This window comes from Callorhinus ursinus, unplaced genomic scaffold, assembly GCF_003265705.2.
Source record: "Callorhinus ursinus isolate GAN/ISIS: 27379988/994484 unplaced genomic scaffold, GSC_fseal_2.0 scaffold2, whole genome shotgun sequence".
NCBI classification, from domain to species: domain Eukaryota; kingdom Metazoa; phylum Chordata; class Mammalia; order Carnivora; family Otariidae; genus Callorhinus; species Callorhinus ursinus.
The window spans coordinates 60484944-60500514 of NW_027397064.1; the positions used below are offsets into that span (position 1 = coordinate 60484944).

The 15571-nt window shown below is 38.9% G+C and overlaps 1 pseudogene; it reads right to left on the reverse strand.

Annotated features, from left to right (window-relative positions):
• Nucleotides 1-11589: 11589 nt before the first annotated feature.
• Nucleotides 11590-12283, reverse strand: LOC112809398 (large ribosomal subunit protein uL22m pseudogene; annotated as a pseudogene).
• Between the last annotated feature and the right edge of the window lie 3288 nt (nt 12284-15571).

The following is a 15571-nucleotide window of genomic DNA, read 5'->3' on the forward strand; positions in this document are numbered from 1 at the left end:
TCTTCCTCTATTTTGCTACAGTCAAGAAATTTAGACTTAAAACTTTTTTTTTATTTTAAATTTTTTAATTTTACTTAATTGACAGAGAGAGAGAGACAGCGTGAGAGGGAACACAAGCAGGGGGAGTGGCAGAGGGAGAAGCAGGTCTCCAGCCGAGCAGGGAGCCCGATGCGGGTCTCGATCCCAGGACCCCAGGATCATGACCTGAGCCACCCAGGCGCCCGTAGACTTAAAACTCTTAATTCCTTACCTGGCCCCGCCAGATCTGGTCCTGCCCACCTGTCTGACCTCTTATGACCCGATTCTTCTGCCTACATTCCAGAGAGGCAGGGCCCCCTTTTTCTGCCAGGAACTCTCTTTCCCCAGATCTCTGCATGGCGTGACCTCTTTCACTTAAGTCTCAGCTCAAATGTCAACAGAAGCGGTTCCTGATCTTTCTGTCACCGTACCCTGAGTACCCCGAGGACAGGACCTGATCTATCTAGTTTACTTTGAACAGTAGCTGGCGCAGAGTAGGCACTCGAAAACTTTTCGAGTGAATTAAAACGCCTTCCTTCCCTCAACTTATGACAATTATTTAAAGCAGTGGTTTTAAAGTGTGGTCTGGCGATCCCTGTAGTTCCTTAAGATCCTATCAGGGCACCTATAAGGTCAAACTATATGCGCAATAATATGGAGACATTCTTTGCCTTCTACAGTGGCATTTTCCAGAGGCTGTATGATGTGTAATTGTATGTGGAAGCAGGTATGAGAGTCAAGCTATCTTCCATTAAGCCAGGCGTGAAAAAGATTAGCAAAATCTTTGTTTTACAATGCTACTCTTCTCACATTTTTTTGGATAATATAATTATTTAAAAAAATGTTATGTCCGTTGAGCACCTGGGTGGCTCAGTCGGTTGGGCGTTTGCCTTCAGCTCAGGTAGTGATCCCGGAGTCCTGGGATTGAGTCCTGTGTCGTGCTCCCTGCTCAATGGGGAGTCTGCTTCTCTTTCCCTCCCTTGGCTTGTGTGCATTCTCTGTCTCTCTTTCTCACTCTCTCAAGTAAATAAATAAAATCTTAAAAAATGGGGCACCTGGGTGGCTCAGTTGGTTAAGCGACTGCCTTCGGCTCAGGTCATGATCCTGGAGTCCCGGGATCGAGTCCCACATCGGGCTCCCTGCTCAGCAGGGAGTCTGCTTCTCCCTCTGACCCTCTTCCCTCTCGTGCTCTCGATCTTTCATTCTCTCTCTCTCTCGAATAAATAAAAATAAAATCTTAAAAAAAAATCTTAAAAAATGTTATGTACGTTAACATATAATGAGTTTACTACTTTTTAATGAATCAGTAAATGAAGTTTTAAATGTCTTACTAAAAATCAATACATATAACCCATATAAACAAAAGTTCTTTCAGGTCCTCAATAATTTTTTTTAAGTCTCAATAATGTTTTTTAAGAGTATAAAAGGGATCCTGAAATCATAGGTTTGATAACTGCAGCTTTAAATTATCTAGAGCTCCTCTGTGTTAGGCTCTGTGCCAAATACTAGAAATGTGAAAGACCATAGCAGTTTTTCTCAGGTTGAAGAAAATAACGGAGACAAAGGAACATACTAACATGGCGCCCAATGAGTCATGCCCTTGTATAATCCTCTCTCCTTAGATGTGGGCAGAACCTGTGACTTGCTTCTAGCCAAAAGAATATGGCAAAAGTGATGGGATGTAAAAGTGACAGGAGATCATTTCCATGATTATGTTGTTATGTAAGACTTGATCTTAGCTGACTGCAGCAAGACTCTCCTGCTTGCCTTGAAGTTGCTATGATACGGCCTTTAGGGCCAGTAGCCTCAGTTATATAAGTGCAAGGAATGGGAATTTACCTACAACCTCAATGACCTTGGAAGCAGATCTTTCTCCAGCAATTCTTCTGATAAGCCCTTTGCTCCAGGAAATACCTGGGATGCAGCCTGGCATGCCCATAAGCAGAAAACCTGATAAACCATGCTTGTAGTTCTGATCTACAGGAACAGGGAGATAGTAAATGTCTGTTGTTTTAAGCTGCTGAATTGGTGGTAATTTGTTATATGCAAGAACAGAGAACTAAGACAGGTTGTAGAATCAAGGGTGGTGCTGCTCTAACAAACAGCAGAGGCTAAGACCCAGCAAAATTCTGTTAGGAAGCAGGCTGATAAAATTACTCACCTACAAGTTTGTTATACCTTTCATGAAAAGGCAAGGATGGAAGTTTTTTTTTAAAAATGGAAGTTTTGAACTGAAGTATCTCTAATTGTTCTATGCCTGGTCCACCATTTTGTGATGGGAGTGTTGGAGACAGACAACTGGTCTCTTTAGTTTCCCAGGTCTGCCAAGAGGAATTGTGCTTCTTCGAGGAACTGTACTTAATGGATTATACCCAGGAGCATTATTTGTACCACATATAGATGATTTAGATGATAAGATCATGGATTTTGAACTGCCAGTGTAATGGCAGGGGAAGGGAACCTTGGGAGGGAGTGAACTTCTTTTTCCTTTGGGGGGGAATGAATTATTGAGTGCCAGAGGTCAGACGATGGTAGGCAGAATTCTGAATAGCCCCTAAGATTCCTGTCCTCCTTATGTGCATACCTTATCTAGTCAACTTCCCTTGAGCATGGAAGAATCTATGAATATAATAGGATATCAGCCCTTTCATGAGATTATGTTATGTGGCAAAGAAGAGATTTTGCAGATGTTATTAATGTCCTTTGAATTCATCAAAAAGGGAGGCTATCTGTGGTGGGCCTGACTTATCAGGTGAACCTTTGAAGGAGATTTTTCTGCTGGATTTGTTGAAATAGTAGACAAGTTGTGAGAAAGCCATAAGGCTAGGAACTGAGGGCAGCCTCTAGGAGCTGAGAGAGCCAGCAAGAAAACAAACTCCAGCCATCTAATCACGACGAACCTAATTCTGCTAACCTGAATGAGCCTGGAAGAGAACCCTAAGCCTCAAATGAGATCATGTCCCTCTGACACCTTGATTTCAAGTGAGACCCTAAGCAATGAACTCAGCCCAGACTCCCGACCCATGGAAACTGTGAGACAATAAATTTGTGTTGTTTTAAATTTCTAAGATTGTGAAAATTTATTGTGCAGCAATATTAAATTAATACACTGACATCACAGTAGGCCTTTTGTAACAAAGACTGAAATGAAGACTTATTTCAATGTGCTTATAACTGGAACTTCATATACTTTGTTTCCCAGACTTTCTTTTTTTTCCTGCCTTTGTAAGGAAAGTTTTGTGTATGTGTGTGTTTTTAAAATTTTTTAAATTTTGTTGTTGTTTTAAAAATTTTAAATTTTACTTAAGTATAATTTACATACAAATATGCATCTATGGGACGACTGGGTGGCTCAGTCGGTTAAGCATCTGCCTTCGGCTCAGGTCATGGTCCCAGGGTCCCAGCCCTGCGTCGGGCTCCCTGCTCAGTGAGGAGTCTGCTCTCCCTCTCCCCCTCCCCCTGCTTGTGCTCTCTCTCTGTCAGATAAATAAATAAAATCCTTTAAAAAATGTGTCTATTTTAGGGCGCCTGGGTGGCTCAGTTGGTTAAGCGACTGCCTTCGGCTCAGGTCATGATCCCGGAGTCCCGGGATGGAGTCCCACGTCGGGCTCCCTGCTCAGCGGGGGGTCTGCTTCTCCCTCTGACCCTCTTCCCTCTCGTGCTCTCTCTCTCTCTCTCTCAAATAAATAAATAAAATCTTTAAAAAAATGCGTCTATTTTATTTAGCTGTGCACTTTGATGAATTTTGACAAGTGTATGCATCCATGTCTGTAGAACATTTCTGTCACCCCAAGAAGTTTCCTTGTGCTTTGCAGTCAACTCCAGATCCTGGGAAATCACTTGTTTGCTTTCTATTACTGTAGATTGTTTTTCTATTTTATTATTTTATTGTGATAAAATAATTATAACATAAAATTTGCCATACTGTAAACTAATTTTGAATGTTCTAGAATTTTATATAAATGGTGTAATAAATTATATATATACTACATAAGACTAGTATATGTACTCTTTTGTATTTGGTATCTTTTATTTGGCACAATTTTTTTTTCTTTTTCAAGTTTTTATTTAAACTCCCGTTAGTTAACATACAGTATAATGTTAGTTTCAGGTATACTGTTTAGTGGTTCATCACTTACATACAACATCCAGTATTTGGCATAATGTTTTGAGGTTCATCCATTTTTAAAAAAAATTTATTTGAGAGAGAGGGAGAGTGTGAGGGGGAAGAGGCAGAAGGAGAGGGAGAGAGAGAATCTCAAGCAGACTGTGCTGAGCACAAAGCCTGATGCAGGGCTCAGTTTCACAACCCCGAGATCATGACCTGAGTGGAAACCAAGAATGGAATGCTTAACCGACTGAGCCTCCCAGGCACCCTGAGGTTCATCCATATTGTTAATGTGTCAACAGTTCATTCCTTTCTATTGCTGTCTTGTATTGCATTTTTTAGATATGCTGCAGTTTGTTTTACCTGTTGGACATGTGGGTCATATTCAGTTTTTGTCATTAATAAAACTGCCAAGAACATTCATGCACAAGTCTTTTTTTAAAATTTATTTTATTTATTTTATTTTTTTATTATGTTATGTTAGTCACCATACATTACATCATTAGTTTTTGATGTAGTGTTCCATGATTCATTGCGTATAACACCCAGTGCTCCATGTAGAACGTGCCCTCTTTAATACCTACCACGAGGCTAACCCATCCCCCCACCTCCCTCCCCTCTAGAACCCTCAGTTTGTTTCTCAGAGTCCATGATTTCTCATGGTTCATCTCCCCCTCCGATTTCAAATTTTCCTTTCTTTTGGGTAAATATACCTAGGAGTGGATTTGCTGTGTTATATGATAGGTGTATGTTTAACTTTTTAAAAAACTACCAGCTATTTTACAAAACAGTTATACCATTTTACATTCCCACCAACAACTCATCTCCATTACTTGTCAGTCTTTTTCATCTTAGCCATTCTAGTGGGTATATAGTATCTCATTGTGGTTTTAACTTGTATTTCTCTGATGACTAATGGTGTTGGGCATCTTTTCATGTGCTTACCAGGCACTTGTAAATATTTTTTATAAAGTGCCTGTTTATGTCATTTCACATTTTTTATGGGGTTGTTTTCTATAATTGAATTTTGTAAGAGTAAAGTCCTTTGCTAACATATGTGTGTTGTGAATATTTTCTCTCAGTCTCTGGCTTGCCTTTTCATTCTTAATGTTTGTCTTCCAGAGAACAGAAGTTTTTAGTTTTTAATGTTAATGAAATTTATCACTTTTTTCTTTCCTATTTAATGTTTTTTTGCATATCCTCTCAGAGAAATTATGCCCAGCCCAAGATCGCAAAGATTTTCTTCTGTTTTCTTCTAGAAGTCTTATAGTTTTGGATTTTCATATAAGTTTATGATCTGGTTTAGGTTAATTTTTACATATGGTGTGAGGAAATGTTCATTTTTGTTCTCCATAAGGTTCCTTTATTTTGTGTATGGATATCCAGTTGTTCTAGTACTATTTGTTGATCTACTCTTGCCTGCTCACTTCTTTCAAGAACACCTATTTTTTTTTGTGTCTGTGAGTGAAGTGATAGAAGTTTATTAAGTGAAGATACAGAAAAAACTTTCAAGAGTGAGAGGGGTCCCAACAGGGTTGCCAATGAGGGCCTTTAGGGTTGGCCAAGAACACCTATTTTAATATAATGTTGTATGTCAATTGTACTTCCATAAAAAAGAATACCTATTTATATTTATTTTTAAAAGCAAACTTAAGGGCATGAGGGCATGGGGAGGAGGGGATGTATGATGACCTTGAGCCCAGTGAAAGACAGTACATAGCTTGGGTAATAAAGAAGTACAGTAAAGTCAAAATGCGAATAAAAACTCGTTGTTACCTTTATGTCACTGAGTCATTTCTTCTTTCCTCTACTACACTCATCTCCTTTTTAAAATGATCACCTTTATTAATGTTGAGAGTTCATAGGTAATGATAATCTTTCCTTCAAGGTGTTAGTTTCTACTTTTTATTGCGTGTTCATAATACGTTGGATACCCCAGTATTCTTTCTGCCAAGAAGACACATCTTACTAGGAAGATATTCAGTAAGCCAAAATATATTTTATAACCTTAATATTTAAAAAATATAAAATTTAGAATTTATATAACAAAATATGCATTAGTGTAAATATGTTACTCTGTTCAATTAGGTGGCAATCAACGTTGATTGAAATATATTTCTATCAAAATAAAATTATTGCACTTAGAAACAAATTTTCAAGTCCAACTACTAGAAAATGGGTACTAAGCAAAAAGCCTTTAGAGGAAGAAGTAATTATATTTGTGCTTTTCCAAGTGTTTCCAAGTGTTTGATCTGTTCCTTAGCTTCTATGTGAAGACAATCATTAAATACATGTCACGAGTCCCTGAGTAGCATTTACTATAAGCTGTCTTAAAATGTAAAAGCTCTACTAGATGGTTTTGATGTTCCTATAAAAATTTTTATTTTGAATTAATGTATATACTGAAATATTGAATTTATGGAATCCTTTGTTCTTTTGTTGAACAAAGATGTTCTTACTATAAAGAAGTTGTGGAATCCATTTAAAGACTTTAAGCCTATGCAAAATAAAATGAAACATGGTTTATTTATAAGATGTTCTGTGGGATGCTTTCCTAGACATCATAGAGGATGCATTAAGAAATGATGTTTCTTTATATCACTGAAAAGGAATGTACTGCTTAGCAACTGGGTGAAACATAAAAATTCTCAATTTGTGAATATTCATCAGCAATTAATATATGTGGTCAAGAACAGTATGCCATGCTTAAAAACTTGTTTGTTTAATTAATTAATTAATTTGAGAGAGAGAGTGAGAGAGAGCACAAGCTGGGGGAGAGGCAGAGGGAGAGAGAGAAGCAGACTTCTTGCTGAGCAGGGAGCTCCGTGCAATGTGGGGCTTAATCCCAGGACTCTGGGATCATGACCTGAGCCAAAGGCAGATGCTGAACTGACTGAGCCACCCAGGCACACCCAAAACTTGTTCATTTTCTTAACGTACCACATCCAAAGTAGATGTATTCTTGTTCAGGTAGATTGAATTGAGTTTAGCGTAAAAGGTTGGGATTATGCAGAGGAGGCAGATCTCAGCTTTAATGGGGACAGCAAAGAGTAGAGTAGGGAAGAGAGGAAGGCTATGTACTCCTCACCTTGTATCTTCCTACCTAGTTCTCATGGTAATAGCTATAGCCCTTCTGTTTTGATGCTACTAGTAATAGGAGGTATTAGGCCTCTTCTTTTCCCGATGTTAACAGCTCCACTGATCTGGTCAAATTGGAAACAAACCAATGACTCCAAAGTGAATCACCCTAGTTCCATTTACCATACGTCAGTGTGTCTTCCCTGAACTTTAAAAGGATGAATTCTCTTTATCATTATCATTATCAAGCCAGATTACCCCAAAATTCTAGCATTGCATCTCATTATTTACCAATGGCCAGGAATTCTGAACCGTTGAACTGATTCCCAGTATGTGCCTGTACTTTTCTTTATGCTGTTCCCTGCGTACACCATCCTTCCCAATCTAAACCTATCAGACTATCAAGTTATACTCCAAAATTCATATTTATATATATATTACTGCAACCTCCCCCAAAACTGGGTAAACCGCTATATATTGACCATTGTCGTCAAAACGATAGACATTTCTTTGGCAGCCACCTTACCAAAACTAAGTATGGTCATTTATATCCATACTATAATACAATTGTATTACACACATACATGGCCTTGATCTAAGTTGATCTACATCATAATTCCTGTGTATCTTCTGTATAAAAAAGAACAAGGAAAATGTCTGTAATTATTTATATTTCATTATTAATCATATTTATAAAACATTTTACAAACATTTTAAACTCACACTTCCAAGGTAGATTTACTATGGTACCCAAAGTTATTTTAATAGCATGCCATTAGTAGTACATAGTAACACATTTAGAAGGTTATTATTTTGTTTTACAATATGATTTGTACACTCAAATTGAGCTTCAGTGCTCAATGGGCTGATGAAATAGCAACTCCTCACAGCATTAAGCATAAACATTATGAATGGAATGGGTTTAATCGTTACTGTTCTTTCATGCAAGTTGAAAACAAAAACAATCTGATGACGTTGGGGCTATTTACAGTACATTAAGCATCAGGTTAATTTTAAAGATTAAAGAGCGTATAGAAAAGAAAAAAGTTACTGCCTATTTCTTAGAATTTCTATTGTCTGCTGATTGTAACAACTAGTAGAGTTTAGAAAAATCCATTTTGTAAGGTGTAATATCTGTACTAATAAAAAAGTAAACAGTATGAAAAATGCTTTCCAAGAGGCTTTCAGCTTATATACCTTTAGGATACTCACAGTGTGAGGAGAGAGGGGGAAGAGAGGGAGAGGAAAAGTGAGAACCCTGGAGGGAAGCTTAAGTAGAAATTGTGATTTCAACATAATGCCAGGTCATTTGAATGGCATGGACATCTAACTCTGGATTTTAAGTTATCTGTAGAATTGTGATGTAAACCCCATTCATCTCACAAAACTTTAAAACACAAAGGCTTTGTGTGAGTATTTCTCCCTCAGTAGAAATCAGAAAGTGGTGCCAAATTTTGTGGCTCAGAGCAGGGACAGGGATTCTTAAGAAGGGGCCATCCATAATCTTAACCAATTAATTCAGAGGAAGTCAAAGCTTGGAGCTGTAAACCATGAGAAGACAAACCCTTTGAGATATCACAGACATCTTGGATATTGAATAGAATGTGGAGAGGATGTTTTACCCAATCTTACTGTTAGAGTCAAGGTGATAGTGCTGACATCTGCAGTTCGTGTAGATTAATACCTGTTTTCACATATGAAAATAATGATATCTTGGGAATTCAGTGAAGATGTGATGTTCTTTACCTTTCTTATAGTCCTTCTCATAGGTATCATATTCTAACTCCAGTGATTCTTTGGTGTGTAAGACATGTATTCACCCACTTGCCACTTGCCTTAGCTGGGAATGGGCAAAGATTAGTAGTCCTGGGAGCTACTCTTTTTTTTTTTTTAATTTAAATTTTAGGTAGTTAACATACAGTGCAATATTGGTTTCTGGAGTAGAATTCAGTGATTCATCACTTACATAGAACACCCACAGACATATAGGCACTCACCATCTAAGTCTTAACACTCTTGCCGAAAAAGACACTAAAGTTTAGAGTTGAGAAGGGAGAATTCAAATTTAAGAGTAGCATTAAATTATATTGTTGTAATTAAGTATTTTGAAAATCAATGAACGTAGAGAATGACAAATCAGAAAAGATCTTCAAAAGATGCTTTATGAGAGCACTTCTTCATGTTTGGAAGGAGACCAGAGCTATGGAGTATAAAGTTGCAAATTTCTCCCTAGAGCTCTTTCTTTTTGACCATTTCTATTTTCTAAAATTAATAAAATTACAAAAGTGTGAAAAAATTTAAAACCATACAGAAATACGTAGAATAAAGAGTGAAAGTGCTCCTTCATCTGTCCCCTTTCCTCCAAGAACACTTTTCTCCCTGGAAGTACCCATTGTTAACAGTTTGGTCTATTTCCTCTCAAACCTCTTCTGTATATTCCTGAATATACTCACACACTCATACCTATCCCTAAATTGTGGCAAGTGTGTAAAGAAACAAAAGAGATTTTAATTATATTTTTAAGATTAAATTTCCTTATATATTTAGATAGTTCTGTGATGTAGGTATGGGATCAGGGGGTAGATGATATCAACATGACATTGCTGATAATGCCGGCCTTGATCACCTGGCTAAGGTGGGGTCTGCACCAGGTTTCTCCACTGTCAAGTCACTATTTTCTCTTTCCCTGCTCAATTTTTGGAAGTCACTAAGTCCAGCGTACACCTAAGGGGGGGAAGATTAGGCTCCATATCCTGGAGGTGAAAATATCTACATTTATTATTTGGAATTCTGTAAGAAAGATTTTCCCTTTTTTTTCCCATGTATTTATTTTTTCAATCATTTACTCATGTCAGTATGAATCATGGATATTTAACTTACTCTTTGAGTTATAATACAGTACTGTAGTTATTTATTTTGTTACTCAGATTCAAATGCTTTTACACTCACTCACTTATTTAGTCACTCACGTACTCCAGAGGCATATGTGAAAGTGGAGCGAGCATAATAGGATTCTATTTATGTTTTTGGCTTCTTACTCATTCCTTTCTCACTGAGTCACTGGTTTTTAATGTCAGCCTTCTGATGAAATTAGAGTCAGGTGGATGATGAGCAGTATATGAGGCACAGTCTAAGCTCAGTGGAGGTGGAATTAGGGTAAGTAGTTGAAGCTCTATCTGCACCTCACCAGCCCACACAAAACACCTATTACAGATGATATCAGTGATTTTTTTGACTCTTCAGTATTGTCCATTCCTGATCAAAAGTCCCAGAAACAACGTAACCGGGTTCCTGGAATAAACTGGGACTAGTTTATCAAAGCTTCCTCTCTCAAGGGCTGGACCCAAGTAACCAGTGAGCTAAATGATTTTACCAGTTTGTATGAAAATGAAAAATAAGTTGAACTGACTAAAAAAGAATCTGCAAGTTTTATTAAAAGATACCACGTTTCTTTAATTAGATTAATTATAATGTCTATTATAAAAGATTGATTGATTGATTGATTGATTGATTGATTTGACAGAGAGAGAACAAGCAGGGGGAATGGCAGGTAGAGCAGGCAGAGGGAGAAGCAGGCTCCTGTCCAAGCAAGGAGCCTGATGCGGACTCAATCCCAGGACCCCAGGATCATGACCTGAGGGGAAGGCAGATGCTTAGCTGACTGAGCCACCCAGTCGTCCCTATTGTAAAAGAATTTTGGAAAAGAAGCAAATTTTATCATTTGATCATTTCGGGCAGAACCCAGGTTACAAACAACAGGGATTTATTTATTTACTGACTATTAAATCTTCTCTAAAATGATTCCAGAGAGGCAAGCAGATAAAAGATACAGACAAAGAGATAAGACATTTTATTAAGAAAACTTAAAATTCGAGGTTCTTGGCTGGTTCAGTCGGTAGATCATGCAAATCTTTTTTTTTTAAGATTTTATTTATTCATTTGAGAGAGGGAGAGAGAACACAGGCAGGTGGAGCAGCAGAGGGAGAGGGAGAAGCAGGCTCCCTGCTGAGCAGGAAGCCCAATGTGGGCCTTCATCCCAGGACCCTGGGATAACGACCCTAGCCAAAGGCAAATGCTTAACTGACTGAGCCGCCCAGGCACCCGACCATGCAAATCTTGATCTTGGGGTTGTGAGTACAAGCCCCACATTAGGCATAGAGATTACTTTTTTAAATTTATTTTTTAAATTTTTTAAAAGATTTTATTTATTTATTCATGAGAGACAGAGAGACAGAGAGAGAGAGAGGCAGAGGGAGCCTGATGCGGGACTCGATCCCAGGACCCTGGGATCATGACCTGAGCTGAAGGCAGACGCTTAACCATCTGAGCCACCCAGGCGCCCGAGATTACTTTTTTTTTTTTTAAAATAAGCATTTGTCTTTAATTTCTGTTTGTTTTTAAGAAATAAATGGCAAAATATATACACTGTGGAGTCTGAATCGCCAATCACAGAGTGTGAATAATGGTCTGGTTGTGGAGCTCCTGAATATACTCCTTGGTGTGGGTGACTGCTGCCTTCGGTGCTTCACGTGGAGGTGGGGGGCCTTCCACCAACTTCACAAAATAATAGCAAAAAACCTTCTCCATGATCCCAAAGCGACCTCTGCCATGGTATTGGATGCGTTTCAGGTACTGGCCTCGCCCTGAGGTCGACTCAGCTATATATAAATTGGATCTGAATTCCACATTGTTGTCTCTCACTGCCATATCTTGTGCTTCTAAGAGAATCTCTTTAATTATTTGGGCCCCCTTTTTGTCACTGAATTCCAGTTGAGCCAAAGCCTGGTCAATGGACATTCCTTGTATGAATTTTGTCAAATACCACATCTTATCTTTGCTGTATTTTATTTGCCTTCGACAATGGTAGATTTCTGCTGGTGTCCGAGGTTCTCCAGGCAATTGTGGAGGATAAACAATTTTATTCTTCTTTTCCTATCTTTGAGAAATGTCCGGAGACCCACTCGTGTGGATATGTGATTGGGGTAAAACATTATGAGATGAAAGAAGCCGTAGGGCCAGCTTCCCCCTCAGATTCTGCATCCGTAATGCGCCCATATGTTCCAGTATTGCTGCCGCCATCTTTCTCCCTCCCTCTAGGCATAGAGATTACTTAATAAGAAAAATTAAAAAGAAAACAAAATTCAAGTTTGCCCTCTTTATTTATGTATTAGGGAACAGCTTTTTTTTTTTTTTTTTTTTTTTTCCCTTGGAGTCCTTCCTTCTGGAAATCTAAGCAGACTTGTAGGACTATAGGACCTAGTCCTCTTAAAGACAATTGCTGTCAAGACCAGTAATGGTAACCCACTGTTGCCATCAATCATCTTAATGGCCCCTTTGCTTTGGGATGTGGGCAGGCGAATACCTTCCTGGTCATTAGTTCATGTTATCACTTCATTGGCCTGGTTTTGCTTTTCTCCTTCTTGAAAGTGACAGTGAAGTTTTATTATTCTGCTTTTACAGTGATGTAAAAGAGCTCTTGCAGGAGGCAACCGCTCTCACACCCTTCTCTTTCATCCTTATAACGCGTACTATTGCAATGCAGGCCAGAGCTGTGGTATTTGCATAGAGTGGGTGGGGAAATAAGGTGTGGCAGACATTGTCCGGAGTGTGAACAGGGTGGTACCACCAATGTGCTCAGTGCACCAGGCTCACACATTGATTGAGACATCACCTTCTGTAGCACTGTCAGTTCAGCTCCGGCCCAGATCTCCTAACTCTGCAAGAATAGAGGGTAGGCATGGAGAGGCTTGGTTTTTCATCAAGGTCAAGAACTTTAAATCTAGGCACATCTGGATTCTAATAATAGTAACAGTTCATACTTTTAGAGGGCTTTTAATGCCAGGCATTGTTCTAAGTGCTTTAGGTACTAACTTATTTGAACCTTACAACCTCCCAATAAGGTATGCATTATTAGTATCCCTTCCTTACAGAGGCCCACTGAAGCACAGAGAGGTAAAGGAACTTGCTGAAGGTCACACAGGTAGTGTGCTGTGGAATTCAAGATTTGAACCCAGATAGCTTGGCTCCTGATTCTGTGCTTTTATCCATTATTAAACACTTCCACATACTAGGCATGTAGCCTCCCTTGGGTAAGTTATTGAATGTCACTGAGTCTCATTTTCTCATTCTTATAGTACTTATCTCAGAATTGGTGGGAGGAAAATGCCTAGCACAATACCTAGCACGGTTTTCTCTCTGTGGATGTTATTCTTCACCACCAGGCGGGTTCTTGTCAGCTCATTCTATGCTGTGGGCCTGGGTGGAGGACGTGGGTATTTATTTAAGGATTAATTAAGAGAGATAGCGGAGCTTTATAGTTAGTTTTTCTTGTCTCCTACTTCAGAATATAAGATAATAGGTATAACTCTTAGCCCACATTCTCACAGACCCATACTTAAAAAGTAATGATTTCAGAAGATGGCTAATTTCAGCCACTTTTGTCCTGAGTAACACCAATTTCACTTCAGTTTGGATGTATTGTTGAACTAATTCCCCAGAGGAGTTCATGATGAATATTATGGAAATTTATAAATTACATATTGGGCACTACTCTAAAAGCCCTTTTCTGGAAGCAGAAATCTACCCAAACTATGGTAGTTGGAATAGAGATCAAAGAATTGCTTTCTTTTGCCATTTACAAACAGTTCCTGTATTATGACTCCATTTATATGAAATGTCCAGTATAAGTGAATCCCGCAAGACCAAAAGTAGGTAAGTGTAGCCAGAGCCTGGGGAAAGGGTGGGAGTGACTGATAGCGGGTATGTGGTTTTCTTTTGGGCGCTAACAAAAATGTTGTGGCATTAGATAATGGTGATGATTGCACAACTCTCTGCATGGGCAAATTTTACAGTATATGAATATCTCAAAAATGCTGTTATAAAACAAAACTGTTCGGGGCGCCTGGCTGGCTCAGTCAGTAAAGGAAGTGACTCTTAATCTTAGGATCCTGAGTTCAAGCCCCACGTTGGGTGTGGAGCCTACATAAACAAAGCAAAACAAAACTGCTTATCTGAATGTTGTCTCTTATGCCATCAGTGGTGTCCAGAGGGAGGAAGGCACGAGCCAGGAGGATATTTTACAGGTGTCTGCTGCTCACTTTAGCAGTGATGGATGGTATTACCCCAGGTAGCACTATAGGATGTAGGACTATTATTACATTTTTCAGGTCGAGTAACCATGAGAGGCTATTTGGGATGACCAAATTCTCTATAGGTATCCTGAACCAAATCCCTATCCTATTGCTACCCTAAGCAGGGGTCTAATCACCCCGAGCTATTGTGAAAGTGACCAGATATGCCCAAACCTCTTGGCATACTATGATTTACATGATGCATATCACATAGCCAGTAATAAATCTTTGATGAATGAGTAAATGAGCAATTGAGACTCCCCAAGGATCCTCTGGGTTGGAGTAAACTTTCTGAACCCAAATAGTGCTTTTTAATTTTTCTTTTACACCCTGGACAGCTGCTCAGTAACCCCAAATATGTTGATGCAACATTTTTATAGTGATAATTCAAATGCAATGAATTGTGTTAATATTAAATTTTTAAAAAGCTTTTAGAATACAAAAGTAATGCCCTTCCCCGCCCCCTCCTCACCACACAGGCATTACTTAGTTTTTTAAATTATGGAGGTTGGGGGGAGGGGGCGCGGCATGGTGGGGGGAGCGAGGAGGGGGGGGTTTGTATGCTCTTAATTTTTCTCTAGAACAATAGTGACACCCTGTGGCAAATCCTTGTAATAGACTATTTTAAATCGAGTGGGTATGGATTTCCTACTTGAAGGCCAAAAGTACTATTAACCAAATTAATCAGACTTCAGATTAAATGAGAATTTATTGAGTGCCTACTATGCACAGGAACTATGCTAGATATTATTTATTTATTATTTTATATGTCTCCCAGATGACCAGGTGCTAAACTAATTATACCTATGTCATAAAGCAGGAGTGGCATTCAGAATACCTAAAATTGTATGCAAAATGTGTTTATGTGTGTTTCTAGAGAAATGGGCCCTTAGCTTCCACAACCCTTGACACTGCTACCTTAGAGCATGTTTCTTTCTTTTCTTTTTCTTTTTTTCAAGGTTTTATTTATTTGAAAGAAGGAGAGAGTGAACCAGGGGAAAGACACAAGCTGGTGTGGAGTGGGGGGAGAGGGAGAGAGAGAGAAGCAGGCTCCCCGCTGAGCAGCGAGCACGATGTGGGGCTCGATCTCAGAACCCTGGGATCATGACCTGAGCCGAAGGCCGATGCTTAACAACTGAGCCACCCAGGCGCTCTAGAGTACATTCTTATCAATACTGTTGTGATAGATAACCTTTGGACCAGTTTCATCCATCTCTTTTTCTCTGGAAGTTGCCAT